This window comes from Chiloscyllium punctatum, chromosome 17 (assembly GCF_047496795.1).
Source record: "Chiloscyllium punctatum isolate Juve2018m chromosome 17, sChiPun1.3, whole genome shotgun sequence".
NCBI classification, from domain to species: domain Eukaryota; kingdom Metazoa; phylum Chordata; class Chondrichthyes; order Orectolobiformes; family Hemiscylliidae; genus Chiloscyllium; species Chiloscyllium punctatum.
In genome coordinates, this window is record NC_092755.1 from 86749750 (window position 1) to 86764264 (window position 14515).

Consider the following 14515-nt stretch of genomic DNA (forward strand, 5'->3'; position numbering starts at 1 on the left):
CATTAGGCCTTAATTAATCTCTGGGGTTGGTCAATTATTGGCCTTTTTCTGTCTCTGCTAACTGGGTACTTGACAGGGGAATGGCAAAACCTGGGGAAAGGGTGCCAGCCAAATAAACCCTCGTATTTGTACAAAGGGTCCTTGGGATGGAGTGGAGTAGGGAAACAAAGGGCCCTCCACAGAGGCTTCTCCACAAAGGCGGACAAATCCCTCACCCCTCTGCTCTCCTCCAGCTACAGTGGGAGGGTGCACCAGTCCTGGTGTCAATCTTGCAATTAGCCCTCCCTGCCCCAGTGAGGGGATTCAAGTTCACTCTCTTCCAGCCCCTGGCAGTTGCACTACTTAGCTCCTCATTCAGTCAATGCCTCAGTTTTACACCAAAGGTTACATCTACCAACAGGGCAGCACTCCCTCAGTACTGCACTGGTCTAGATTTTATGTTTGACTCTCTCGAGTGGGACATGAACCTTATGGTCTCTGAAGCAAATATGTTGCCATTGAGGGACAGTGAAAACTGTATGTTATCAGCTTAGAAAATGACACCATCTGTTTGGTAGGATCTTTACTCACCATTTCGAGTAAGTGAAGCTGTCAGACAGACTTAAAAAGCAACAGATCTTTAAGCCGGCACAATGGACTGTGATATAAATTATACACGCGTAAAGTTGTTGAGTGAGCTATCTTCAAGCACAGATTTGTTGATGAGCTTTCCATCAATCCAGTGAAGTCACAGAGCTTTTTGATGTCTGACTGCCTCTGGGAATATTTTAATCCTGCTCATTTTTCTCACCTTAGTTTCTCAGTCAAAGTCTTATCACTCATTGTTAAAGTCCTCACAAAATGTTGAAGTACCAGTCACTATGGTGATGACCAAGTGAAGCTGTGATTGTCCTGCCTACTGTCAGTGGCCTTTGCTCCTGAACCCCTCAAGTATCCTTTAGTTATCTCCATGAGGGATTATTCCGATGTTCTTTTGGCAGGCACTCTCACCTCCCAACAATCTGAAGTCATTCCAAGCTAGTCATGTGGTCACCCAGAACTTGAAGGTTTTGATTAGTTCAGTTGGCTGAATAGTTAGTCTGTGATATTGCGCAAGGAATTTCTGATGAAGGGCTTATACTTGGAACGGTGACTCTCCTGTTCCTCGGATGCTGCCTGACCTCCTGTGCTTTTCCAGCGCCACACTTTTTGACTCTGATCACCAGCATCTGCAGTCCTCACTTTTTCCTTTGACATAGCGCAACACTAACAGCATGGGTTCAATTCCCACACTGGCTGTGGCTACTGTGAACGACTCTCCTTCTCAGCTTCTCCCCTCGCTAGAGGTACGGTAACCCTCAGGTTAAATAATCTCTTTTCAATGAGAGATCGGCGCTGTGCTCCTTTGCAGAACTTAAGTATTTCTGGGTGAACAAAAAAGTTGTCTTACACTCATCAGGATAATTTGCAAGATTACCAATATAAAGAGAAAATGACCTTTATATAGTATATTTAAAAAAGCATCCTAGTTGGTTAGCGACAAAAAAAATCTGCAGATGCTGGAATCCAAAGTAGACAGGGAGGAGGCTTGAAGAACACAACAAGCCAGGCAGCATCAGGAGATGGAGAAGTCAATGTTTCAGTTGAGGTGTTGTCACGATGAATGTAACGATGGATTGTGAACTGACAAGATTTGTTTAAACTTAAACTAGACTGGTTGACTCAGATTTGTCAAGGCATTGCCCAAGGAAATGAGCAAGAGGATGAGGGGCGTCTGTATTGTTGAGTTGCGTACATTGCAGGTAAATCTTCCTTGGAAGCTGCCTGGCCTGCTGTGCTTTTCCAGCACCACTCTCTCATCTTGACTCTAATCTCCAGCGTTTGTAGTCCTCACTTTCACCTAAATCTTCTGTCTGCCCTGTATATTAACATATCTAGCTTCCAATACAAACAAGTGCATCACATCTCAATCTGGACTGAAATTCTTAAATTGGTTCTTAATTGAAATTCTTGGAGCATACAGGATTACTTAACAAATGCTGTCCCATTACAGAATCAAGCCTAATGTTGGACACTTGTCCTTTGAGTTTTGCAAGCACAGGCTGGTTAGGTACGATCAATACCCTTGCCTTTGCGACAAACAAAGGCATATGCAGTTTGATTAAACCTGCCAATCTTTGGGACAGACATAGTGAGCATCACACTGGCACTGAAACTCACATATCACATTACCCATTCAAAGTCCCTGCTCACAAGTCCCGTTCACCCTCCACCATGTACTTTCTGCTCTGCATTGGTTTCTACTCTAATAATGTCTTGATTAAAAATTCATCTATCTTGAGCACTCCATCACTCCATCATTGGGGTGGATGAGCTCCCGCCCCTCGACTCCTCCCCAAAACACATTGCCCCTCTCCACTCCATGTTCCTTAAAGCGGACCACTCTCACTCGGCTTGCTCGGATATCTCCTGGGTATCATTTCTTTGTTGGATAATGAAGTGCCTCAGGAAGTGTTACGGTTTCCAAAGCACTATATAAATGCCAGCAGTTGTTGTTGTTGTGGCGACAATCTAATATGCAAACAATCCCTCCCGTCACCATTCTGAATCGGGATCCTCCTTGGTCTGTTTGGATCAGTAGCTCACGTCCCTGTGACCATGGGGTCCATATGGAGAGCAGCAATCCACAGTGCTTTCCAAACTCTTTTATTTCCCTCTGTAATTTTCTGTGTAACGCTAATCATTACTTCTATTTAAGGCTCGTTTCGCTCTTGTGGGACTTGCTGCTCCCACCTTTCGGTGAGATGTTTGGGGATGTGGGTGGGCTTCCTTTGCTCTGGTGTGGTAAAAGGCACCAAGCTGCTCGGGGATTTCTCTGATTCCCGTGGTTTCTGAGATTCCATTCTGACCCTGCCTGACGATACAGGAGCATTTAAAGTCTTCTCCTTCCAATCTGTACATTAGCAATTGGTCAAATTGAAGAACAGCAACAAATTGAAGGCCTTTAGCCTGACAAGCCTGTCTGTGTTTGAAAGATCAATTCCATATGGCTGCCCTGTCATCATCTGCCTCTGTCTTTTCCATTGCCTGCCTCGTCTCTGCTCCCTCCTCCAGAGCCCTGGCCCATAACTGAACCCTTTGTGTTCCTGTGTGGCTGTCCCAGTGTCACTGTTCTATCGTTGGTGGAAGGACCTCATTCCTACTCTTTGTTGCCTTGTCCCTAAACCCTTTCCTGCCTCATGTGCCGAATAGGTCTGAGTTGGAACGTTGTGGGATCGATTGCAACTTTCCACAGACTCACCCACAAGAATCGAGACTGATGCTCCAAGTTTGATTGAGGGAATGCGGTTGAAGGACTCTGGGTCTCTCAGGTGGATGTCAAAGATCCGACAGCACTATGTTGAGGAAGAGCAGGGGTGTTCTCCCCTGAAGTCCTGGCGAAGATTTGGCCCTCATCAATATCATTGAAACAACTTATCGAGTCAGTGTCGTTGCACAGTGGTTCTGTGGTTAGCACTGCTGCCTCACACAGCCAGAGATCCAGGTTTGATTCCATGTGGAGTTTGCACATTCTCCCCATGTCTGTGTGTGTTCCCACCAGGTGCTCCGGTTTCCACCCACAGTCCAAAGATGTGCAAGTTAGGTGGACTAGCCATGGGAAATTGCCCCATAGTGTCCAGGGTGGTGCAGTCTAGGTGGATTAGCCATGGGAAATGCAGGGCTATATGGTAAGGGGAAGGGTCTGGGTGGAATACTCTTCAGAGGGTCAATGTGGACTTGATGGGTCGAATGGACTGCATCCATAGTGTAGGAATTCCATGATTGTCACATTGTTTTTAGGAGCTTGCTGTGTTCAAATTGAGTGCCATCTTCCAACATATCCATAGCAGGAGTAGGCCATTCAGCCTATCAAGTCTGCTATACCATTTGAACAGACAATCACATTGTTGTTTTGGGGAAATGAGTGCAGAAGTAGTTTACAAGTATGGTTCCAAAGGTTGGGGTTCCAAAGGTTGCTGGAAAAGCACAGCAGGTCAGGCAGCTTCCAAGAAGCAGGAGAATCGACATTTCGGGCATAAGCCCTTCTTCAGGAATGAGGAAAGAGGGTCCTCATTCCTGAAGAAGGGCTTATGCCTGAAATGTCGATTCTCCTGCTCCTTGGACGCTGCCTGACCTGCTGCGCTTTTCCAGCAACACATTTTCAGCAGTTGGGGTACTTTAGCAATGACACTGGACTGAAGAAGGTGGGCTGTTCTCTGAGACAGTTGAAGAGGAGACCTGATAGACATTTCTAAAATCACGAGCGGGTAGAAGGAGTAGATAGGGAGAAGCAACCCCCAGCCTTGAAAGGATCAAGAATGAGAGGGCACAGATTTAAACTGATCTGCGAAAGAAGCAAGGACGATGTGAGAAAAATGCAGTGATAAGTTAGGGTCGGGAATGTACTGCCTGGAAATGGATGGAGACTTTCAAAAGGACATTGGGTGATTAGTCGGATAGAAATAATGTGCAAAGGCATGGGGCAAAAACAGGAAATTGCCACCATGTAATAATGCACATTTGAAAAGCAAGTGCAAGCATAATGGACCAAGTGGTCTCCTCTGTGTCATGGCTCTGCTGTGATTCAATGTTAATCACACAGGAACTTGCTGTGCACAAATTAGTGGTGAACTGCGCCCAATAAAGAGAAATGTTCACTTTTCTTTCCAATGGGTGGTCCTGACCAACAGATAGAGCCAGACTCTGGATGTGGAATTCTCCATCAATGTTGCAAGATGGCTTTGTCTCCAAGTGTTTCCATGGAAATGATGCGTTTGGCTGAAAACTCGCAGAGTTTGCCAACAGGGAGATCAGTTTCAAATCCTCTGTGCTTGAGACCAGGTCCTATTGAACATGCAGGGAGCTGGAGACCTGTTAAAGTGCCACAGGCAACATTACCCGGGCTGTTTCAAAGGTGGCCACCTGTCTTGCTTTTCAACCAGACTGGTTTTTTTTTGTCTTTGATTGGATTGTCCATAAAACCTGGAGAAACAAAGCGGGCTTTTAAAAATTGTAAGCCTACTATCGTTCCCCAAGTATAATACACTTTCTCCGATGCACAATTTGGCAAGGTGGGTCACACAAAATAAAAATAAACCTTTAGTGAATGATGATGTATACCAACCAGAAACAGCAAACTTAAATTCATCTGGTTTCCTGCTGGTCTCAATGCAGCCAGAGCATAGCCACTTTATTTCACTTTTGTCCCACCATTTTCATCTGATGTCCGTCAACAATGAGTTGCCCGTCAAGAGAATAAAGCCTCAGATCCTACCCTAATGATGAGTGTACATGGACAAAACTGCTTGTGATCACCTCAACTGGCACCATTAATCGACTTGTCTAACAGGGGTGAAAGTAAGGTCTGCAGATCACTTCCACCTAGTTGGTTTTAACCTTACCACGAAGCCTCTTCCAAGGATGTCTACCTTGAAGACGTTTTCTCTTCTCTCTACAAGGATCTCAGTGAGTCTCTCTCTCACTGCAACCCCCAGGTCATCTCCTTTGCCCTGAAGCTCTTCAGCCACATCCTGAAGCTTACCCGTCCATCTTCCTTCCCACCTGTCCACTCCACCCTCCTCTCCGACCTGTCACCTTCTCCCCAACTCCATCTACCTCTCACACGCTCAGCTACCTTCCCCCCAGCCCCACCCTCCTCTCATTTATCCCCTCTTCACCCCCTCAGCTCACAGCCTCATTCTTGAAACGCCGATTCTCCTGCTCCTCAGATGCTGCCTGACCTGCTGTGCTTTTCCAGCACCACACTCTTGTCTCTCATCTCCAGTATCTGCAGTCCTCATTTTTGCCTAGATGCTGGAGATTCAGTGTCGAGAGTGTGGCACAGGAAAAGCATGGCAGGTCAGGCAGCATCCCAGAAGCGGGGAGCAGACATTTTCAGCATAAGCCTTTTCCAGAGCCGTACTTTTTGATTGTGCAACATGGGGTCCAGCTGCCTAGCAAACCAGAGTGGGAATCAACCCCTTAACATAGTCAGATTTGCTCTTTGGTTCTGGCAAAACAGGATCACTATTGCAAATGTCTAGGCATTTGTCACCCATATGTGCTCCTGGTGCTAGTACCAGACACCAGAGTACTCTGGTCTCACCCTGGTCCAGCACCACTGGCTTTTCCCTCTGGGACGGTGCCAAGTAATTCTGAGTCTTTGTTCATGAAAATCAGAGTGTGTATTATTATACAAAAGTTAAAGTCATTCATTGGGAAGAGACAACTGGTGTAATCAGAGAGTCAGGAGATAGCGAGAACTGCTGATGCTGGTCCCGATGAAAGGTTATGCCCAAATCATTGACCCTCCTGCTCCTCAGATACTGCCTGACCTGCTGCGTGTTTTCCAGCTCAACAGTTTATCGACTCGTAATCAGAGGGTCACCATACCTCAGGCAAGGAGCAAGGCTGATGAAGGCAGGATATCAGCTGATGAAGGATCACTGGACTCGAAATGTTAAGTCTGCTTTCTCTCCATGGATGCTGCCAGACCTGTTGAGTTTCTCCAGCAATTTCTGTTCTTATTTAGGATGTCAGCTGCTGTAGGCATTGAACCTGTGCTGTGGGTATCACACTGCATATCAAACCAGTCACGCAAGCTCACCAACCCTCTTGTATTATCGTATATACTTGTGTGGAAGGTGAATTTCTGAAACACATTTCTTTTAAGAACAGAACAAGGGATCATCTTCTACACAGGTAATATTCTCAAGGGGCTTACTTTCATGTTCTGCTCAGCACACACCTAACACGTCTTTCCAAGCATTCGTACGGTCATGGGAAAAACAAAGGCCACGCCAACCTTCTATTAGCTCCCTCCTGAGGTTTTTAATTCAGGAAGCTCCCTAAACATCTCCCCCAACAGGCTGGGAGAGGAAGCGACAACAGCAGCTAGGCCTGAGAAGTCAATGTTGCTCAGGGGGTCAGCGAAGGATTAGAAAACTGGGAAATGTCACACTGATGATTCCCGGCCTGTGACCTAAACCTTGGGGTTGGGGGGAGGTGGTGGTGGTGGTGGTTTGGGGGGGTGTGGCGGGGTGGGGAGTTTGTTGTGGGGGATGGAATTGTACTGAGTGGACATTCCTGATAACTGATTGACTTAATACTGAGCTAGATGAAAACGTCAAGATGTCTGGCCAAACGTCACTGATTATTCAAAGATATTGAATTTTGTACATTTCATTGAGATTCCCTGTCATTTTCTGCAGGGGCTGCAAACCCAAGTATGGTCATGAGCTAACATTTTGGATCGTCAGGTGGAAATGGTCACCATGGAGATCTGCCTGGGTTACACGGGCTGTTCTCCTTCTATAACCACCTTCCCCAACTCTCACAGCACACCTTCAGTCTATCATCATCGCTGAAGTTCCAAACCTTGAAAACCATTCCTGTAAACCACTTCTGCACTCAGCCCCCCAAACAACGATGTGATCGTGCATAGATCACCTGACTTAGGGCAGTGGAACCAAAACACTGACGTGGATCTTTCTTTTCAGTCATTCATGGGATGTTGGCTGGCCCAGAGATTATTGCACGTCCCTAGTTGCCCTGGAATAGGTGGGGTGTGAGCTGTCTTCTTGAACCGCTGAAGTCCATTTTGTGTAGGCAGTTGGTTCACAATTTTGACCCAGCGACAGTGAAGGAGCAGTAATGTATTTCCAAGTCCAGGAGCGGCTTGGAGGTGGCGATGCTCCCATGGATCTACTGCCCTCATCTTTCTACATTGTAGAAATCATGGGTTTGGAAGATGCCATCAGAGGAGCCTCAGTGCGTTATTGGAGGGTGCATTGTAGGTGGTACACACTGCTGCCACTGTAGTGGAGGGAGTGAATATTGAAGATGGTGGATGGAGCGAATGGCCTATTCCTGAATCATACACTTGATGTAATTCTTAACTGAGGAATGAGCAGAACCCTGGGAATTCTGTACCCAGACACCTAGATCCGAAATAAAAACAAAAGTTGCTGGAAAAGCTCAGCAGGTCTGGCAGCATCTGTGAAGAGAAATCGGCGTTAATGCTTCTGGTCTGGTGACCCTACCTCAGTACCTGGACGCAAAACCTTAAATTTGTTTTCTCTTCACAGACGCTGCCAGACCTGCTGAGCTTTTCCAGCAACTTCTGTTTCTGCTTCTGATTTCCAGCATCGACAGTTCTTAATTCAAATCAGAAGATAGCGAGCTAACACATATTTCATAAAGTGTCATGAGCTCAAATGAAGTTAATTATTTGGTCGGAGGAATAAGTTTGATAGCAGGAGCTGGATTTCTTGGTTCCTACTCACTGTGCACACTGGGATGGGTAAATAGTTCGATGGAATTCACCATCCATCGAAATGAATTTGGCACTCAAATACAATGAGCATTCGATTTATTTTTTTGGTTTGACCTGTGTGTAAGGACAATCAGAGATTCAACACAAGCCCTTCCTGTACTGGACTAAAGTGACTGCAGTTAAAGTGAAGCAGACATATGCAACTTCCGATCTTACAAAATGTTCTCTGTGAAGTAGACCTGAGATTGAGTTGTTACTCCACATGCAAAACTGTCCCCTCACTTCACTGGCTCCTCAATAATACCAGAACAGCTCTCATAATGAGGCCAGCGCAGAGAGAAAATAGAAATGTAGTAAACGTCCTTCAGATAAGGAAATCTGCCATCCTCTCCTGGTCTGGCCTGCATGTGACTCCAGACCCACAGCAATTTGATTTACTCTCAATTGCCCCCCAAAATGGCTTCACAAGCCACTCAGTTTATATCAATCACTACAAAGTCTCTTCCAGGGCAAGTAGGAATGGGCAATAAATTCTGGCAAGCCAGAGATGCCCCACAACCCAAATAATTTTTAAAAACGTGGCATTTAACCCAACTTTGTAGATTTTTTGTCTTTGAGCCAAAAGGTAGTGAGTCCAAATACTGTGCTCAGACGTGAGTGCAGAAATACGGACTGGCACGTGAATGCAGTGTGAATACATTGGAGAAAGAGTGCAGAGGTGATATACAAGAATGGTTCCAGGTGGGATTAGAGACTTCAAAAGAGGCTGAGCACTCTGGGTCTATTTTTCCCTGGAGATTCTGAGGCCGAGGGTGGGTGACCTTATAGAGGATTACAAACTCATGAGGGGCGTGGATAGGGTAAATAGACAAAGTCTTTTTTCCAGGATGGGGAGTCCAAAGTTAGAGGGCATAGGTTTAACGTGAGACAGGTAAAATCTAAAAGGGACATGAGAGGCAACTTCTTCACACAGAGGGTAGTCCGTGTATGGAACGAGCTGCCAGAGGAAGTGGTGGAGGCTGGTACCATTACAACATTTAAAAGGCATCTGGATGGGTACGTGAATAGGAAGGGTTTAGAGGGATACGGGCCAAGTGCTAGCAAATGGGACTAGATTAATTTCGGATATCTGGTCAGCATGGATGAGTTGAACTGAAGGGTCTGTTTCATTGCTGTACATTGTAAACGTGTCTATGCTGTCAGTTAGATTAGATTCCCTACAGTGTGGAAATAGGCCATTCGACCCAACAAATCCATACCGACCCTCCAAAGAGCAACCCACATAGACCCATTCCACTACCCTACATTTACCCCTGACTAATGCACCTAACACTAAAGGCAATTTAGCATGACCAATTCACCTAACTTGCACATCTTTAGATTGTGGGAGGAAACCCGCGCAGACATTGGGAGACTGTGCAAACTCCACACAGAGAGTCACCCGAGGCTGGAATCGAACTCGGGTCCCTGGCGCTGTGAGGCAGCAGTGCTAACCACTGAACCGCCATGCTGCCCCACAAAGGGTCCTGCGATACAAAGGTCCTGAGATAGTATTTGAAGAAGGGCCTGTGTGGGGTGCCTTGGTTGGTAGTTGGCACACAGCTGTGATCACTGAAGGAGACAATCTGGCTGTTCTCCCATTGCTGTTTGTGGGAGCTTGCTATGTGTGAATTGGCTGCTGAGTTTCCTGCACTCCAAAATTAGCTCTTGGCTGTAGCATTCCCCACCTGACAAGCAGAGTACAAATATAGATTTCTTTTTACTCCTTTAACTTCCAGCAAAGGCTGAGAAATCAAACATAGCACTGAACAAACTGCGAGAGCAATAGTGTAAATTGAATTCCTTCTCCATGCCACGTCTATGAAAATGCTTGCTTCCCTCTTCCCGAATGTGTGGAGATTGGACCAGTGGGAATGAATGTGGGTCAAACGAGGCATATGGTTTCCATGGAAGCGCTAATGAATATCATTGGCTCAGCAGTTTCCAAGCCAATATAGATCTCATTAAATTTCAATGACTTTTACACAGTGAGAGTGTTGAGTTCATATCTCCTACATTGGACAGCCTTGAAAATCAGTAAGCGCACACTGGCCGTGAGAATTCGGGTGAAGTTGTTTGTTTAAATGTGTTAATGGTGGATCAGCTCCAACCACAAACACAGGTTGCAATTAAAACAAGGGGAGGGGGATGGAGAGCAAGGTTGGAGACTGAGAACAGAGTGAATTACTGCCGCTGTCGGGTGTTTGGAGGAAGGGAGTTTCCCAGGGGAGTCAGCAATGTCAATGTGCTGAGGGGACCATACGTTATTTGTTTAAAACAACACACGCTGGCTGCCCCAGTGGCTGTGACCTGCGCAGCCCTGGACCTGCTCTGCAGTCTGTGCTGATTCTCAACCAGGACAATGCTGCGGGGGTACAATTTGGAAAAGGAGACCTCGGGTGGATTTGCACCCCCCGGGGGGGGGGCGGGCAACACCCCTGGAATTGTGAGTGAGTACTGGGCTCAGAGAATGTGACTATCCTCAGCAAAGGGATAGTCCACAACTTCAGAACCTATATCATAGGAGGGATGTGATAGCACTGGACAGGGCACAGAGCAGATTTACCAAGATGGTGGTGCCTTTAGCGGAGATGAAGAGAGATCGGACAGACTGGGGTTGTTTCCCTTAGAGTACAGGAGACTGAAGGTGGGGGGGATGATGTTTAGAATTATGAGGGGCATAGATAGGAAGGAACCTTTCCCCTGAGTGGAGGGATCGATGACCTGAGGCACAGAGACTTCTGATGCCAAGACACACAAGGCAATGGACCAAGTGCTGGAAAGTGGGATTAGAATAGGTAGCTGTTTCTGACTGGAAAGGACTCGATGGGCCAAAGTGCCTTTCTCAGTGCTGTAGGCCTCTGTGATTCTATGGACCCTGAATTTTCGCTGATGCATGTGCCCATTCTGTTGTTTCATTAGATTACAGCTGATTTGTATCAATTACATCAATCTGCCTTGATCCCACATTCCAAAATCCTGAACTTGATCAACCTCCAGTTTGAAAATTCCCCCTCAGCTTAATATCTTCATGGGGGTATGTTCCGGATTTCCATAACGCCTCCTGAAAATATCCACTGATGGGGGGGGGGGGGGAACCCATGGTGGGTCATTGATTGAAACAGAAGAGCCTCATTCAGGAAGGCAGTGAGAGCATTCATCAGGAATACTGCTTGAGGCATCAGGTAGGGTGGATAAACCTCTAAAACCCCCATCCAGCTAACCCTTCCAAGTACCAACTGGTGTGCATGGGGCTGTGCAGGTCACACATTACATTTATCCACCATCTCAGAAACCCATTGACCCTGAGGAGAGGCAAATCATTAAGAAGATAATGCTTTCTAATCTCACATCTGACTGACCTAGCATGAATTTCAATGTTCCTCCCCCCACCAGAGGAAGCAGCCTCACTTTATCCACCCAATCATTTAATAACCTCAAACACATTGTTCACTAAGTTTCATCATTCAGAGGGATATAAACCAAGTAACATTGTTTTAGCACAGCAGGAGCATAGAATCCCTACAGTGTGGAAGCAGGCCCTTCAGCTCAACAAATTCACACTGATCCTCCAAAGAGTGACACACCTAGACCCATTCCCCTACCCTATTACTCGACATTTACCCTTGACTAATGCACCTAACCTACACATCCCCATTTAGCATGGCCAATTCACCTAACCTGCACGTCTTTGGATTGTGGGAGGAAACCTACACAGACACGGGGAGAATGTGCAAATTCCACAGACAGTCACCCGAGGCTGGAATTGAACCTGAATCCCTGGTGCTGTGAGGCAGCAATGCTAACTACTGAGCCACTGTGCCATCCCAATCTCTATACCTCTGGTAGTGCCCCTATCTTTGGCCAGCAGGTCTGGATTCAAGTCCTGCCTGCCCCAGATGTGTCTGAACAGGTTGATTTTCAAAACTAAATCGACAATGGACCCTTTGAATTAATCCACTTATCACACATAAAATACACATGTGAATAAAAGATGTACAGCTGAATTGGACTCAAAGGAACATTACAGGAGACCATTTGAGGAGGGAGAAATGACAAAGTAGAGCTGTGGACCTCAAACCTGAATGTTTCTCATTATCTTCCACTGCTTAAATGTTCATACAATTTGAAAACAAACAAGGAAATGCAGCACGTCGAGTGAACCATTTTGAAAATCGGCTGTTTGGTTTCTGTGTTCTATCTGCAGTGCTGCTGAGTCATTGCGTATTGATATCTCCTGGAATGCTTCGGATTGTAAAGTTGCAGAAGCATCTCAGTTAATGATCTCCCAATAACACTAGGCCCTTGAGGCAGATTTTAATTCCTCCTTTGATGGTGGTTAAGAGACAGAGATTGGTAAACCTGTAAAAGCTTGTGTTATTGTTCTGTAAAAAACCTTCAGTTTAATCTCCAACTTAACCGCAGTGTGGCTGGGATTGGCTGAGGAACTGGCTCTCGAGAGGGGACCTCGGTGATTATCATGTTTTAATGAGATCCCAATCCTCGTTGGCAGCCATTTTAAGAAAGAAAGACTTGCATTTTTACACCCAGTGGATGCCTCAAAGTGCTTTATGGCTAATAAAACCCTCTGGTACTCACTGTTGGGAATTAGGAAACATGACAACCAATTTATACACAGCAATCTCTCACAAACAGCAACATGATAATAACTGGCTTTTGATCTGAGTTGACAGATAAATAATGACCGGGACACTGGAGATAACTTTCCTGCTTTCTTCAAAATAGCGGCGTGTGGTCTTTGACATCCATTCAAGTGAACAAATGGGAGACTGTACCTGAACATGTCACTTGGAAGTTCATACCTTTAACATTGCAGCACTCACTCTCAGTACCGCACTGGAATGCCAGCATTCATTTCGGTTAGAGTGGGAGTTGAATTGCCACCCTCAGAGCCACAGATGATGTCTATTGCTTCCCAGGAACTATCAAGGGGAGATTGTTGGAACATTCAGTAGGTGAGTGCTTTCTCAGCACTGCTTATACTCTGGGGGAACAGAGGAAGGTTTTTTTTGCATTTCCTTCTGAATATCTCTTCCTTTTGTCATCTTCCTAAAGTCTTAATCTGCCCCAGACTCAGCTGAAAACCCCACTCACACCATAATCCTGAAATTCTCTTACAACTATGCTCTCCTTCTGTCCTCACTACTGTTGCATTTGGAGCCCTGTCCTATCCTGCAGGATAGCCTGAAGATCTCATTCTCAATTTTCCCCATCTACCACGGGCCCTCCCTCCACCCTCTGAGTTAAGAGAGCTATACCAAATCTTTAAATAAACAACAAAATTGCTTGCATTTCCAATATTGAGGAGATAATATCTTTCTCTGTAGCGTGATGCTAAATGACTACAATTTTCAAAGTGCGGACACTTTTTGACATTCGAGGTGTAACATAAAGATAATATATTCCTGGTGTTGAAAGCATGCATGTGGCTATTGAATGGAAGGTAGAATAACACTAGCATCAAGCAAGCATGTGATTGGGTAAATAATAAATGACACTCAATTCAATAGTTCATGAGGGAAGACTGACTTCCTGGGTGAAATACAAGATCACTGCTAGTTCCTGTTTAATTCTATGACCTAGCAGAGGTCATGGCTCATGAGTTGTTAGCTTCCTGAGTCAGAAAATGCTACATTAAAGTGGCTCTCTAAGACATGAGTGTAAGCAATAAAGGTTCATGTTCTAGGGCAGTCCAGAGGCAGTGCTACACTATCAGTGCTGCCTTTTCAGACAGGATTTTAAACTGAGTTCCAATCTGCCCTGATCGCTAAAAGATTGGAATGCAACATTTCAGAGGAGAACAATAAAATTAAAACAAGTTGATAATCATTCCTTGGTTAAGATCATAAAGTAGGTTATCTGGTCATTGTTATAACTTTTTCTTTCACAGGTAATTTTGGAATACTGTTCTATTGTCTTTCCAAGTTGATGAATAAGGAGGAAAACCTTTTGTCTCCCAATATGTGAAATTATCATACAAGTGTGAATTAAACAGGATATACAAATATTTTGATGCTGACTCAGTTGCCTGGTTTCAATATTTTTAGAGGAAATGGTTATTTCAACAGAGCACGGGTTTGTTTCATCCACATGGGTCTCATGAATTTTGCTTCAATCTATGTCAATGATCACCGCAGCCATTTTCGGATCTATGTTTCTTCC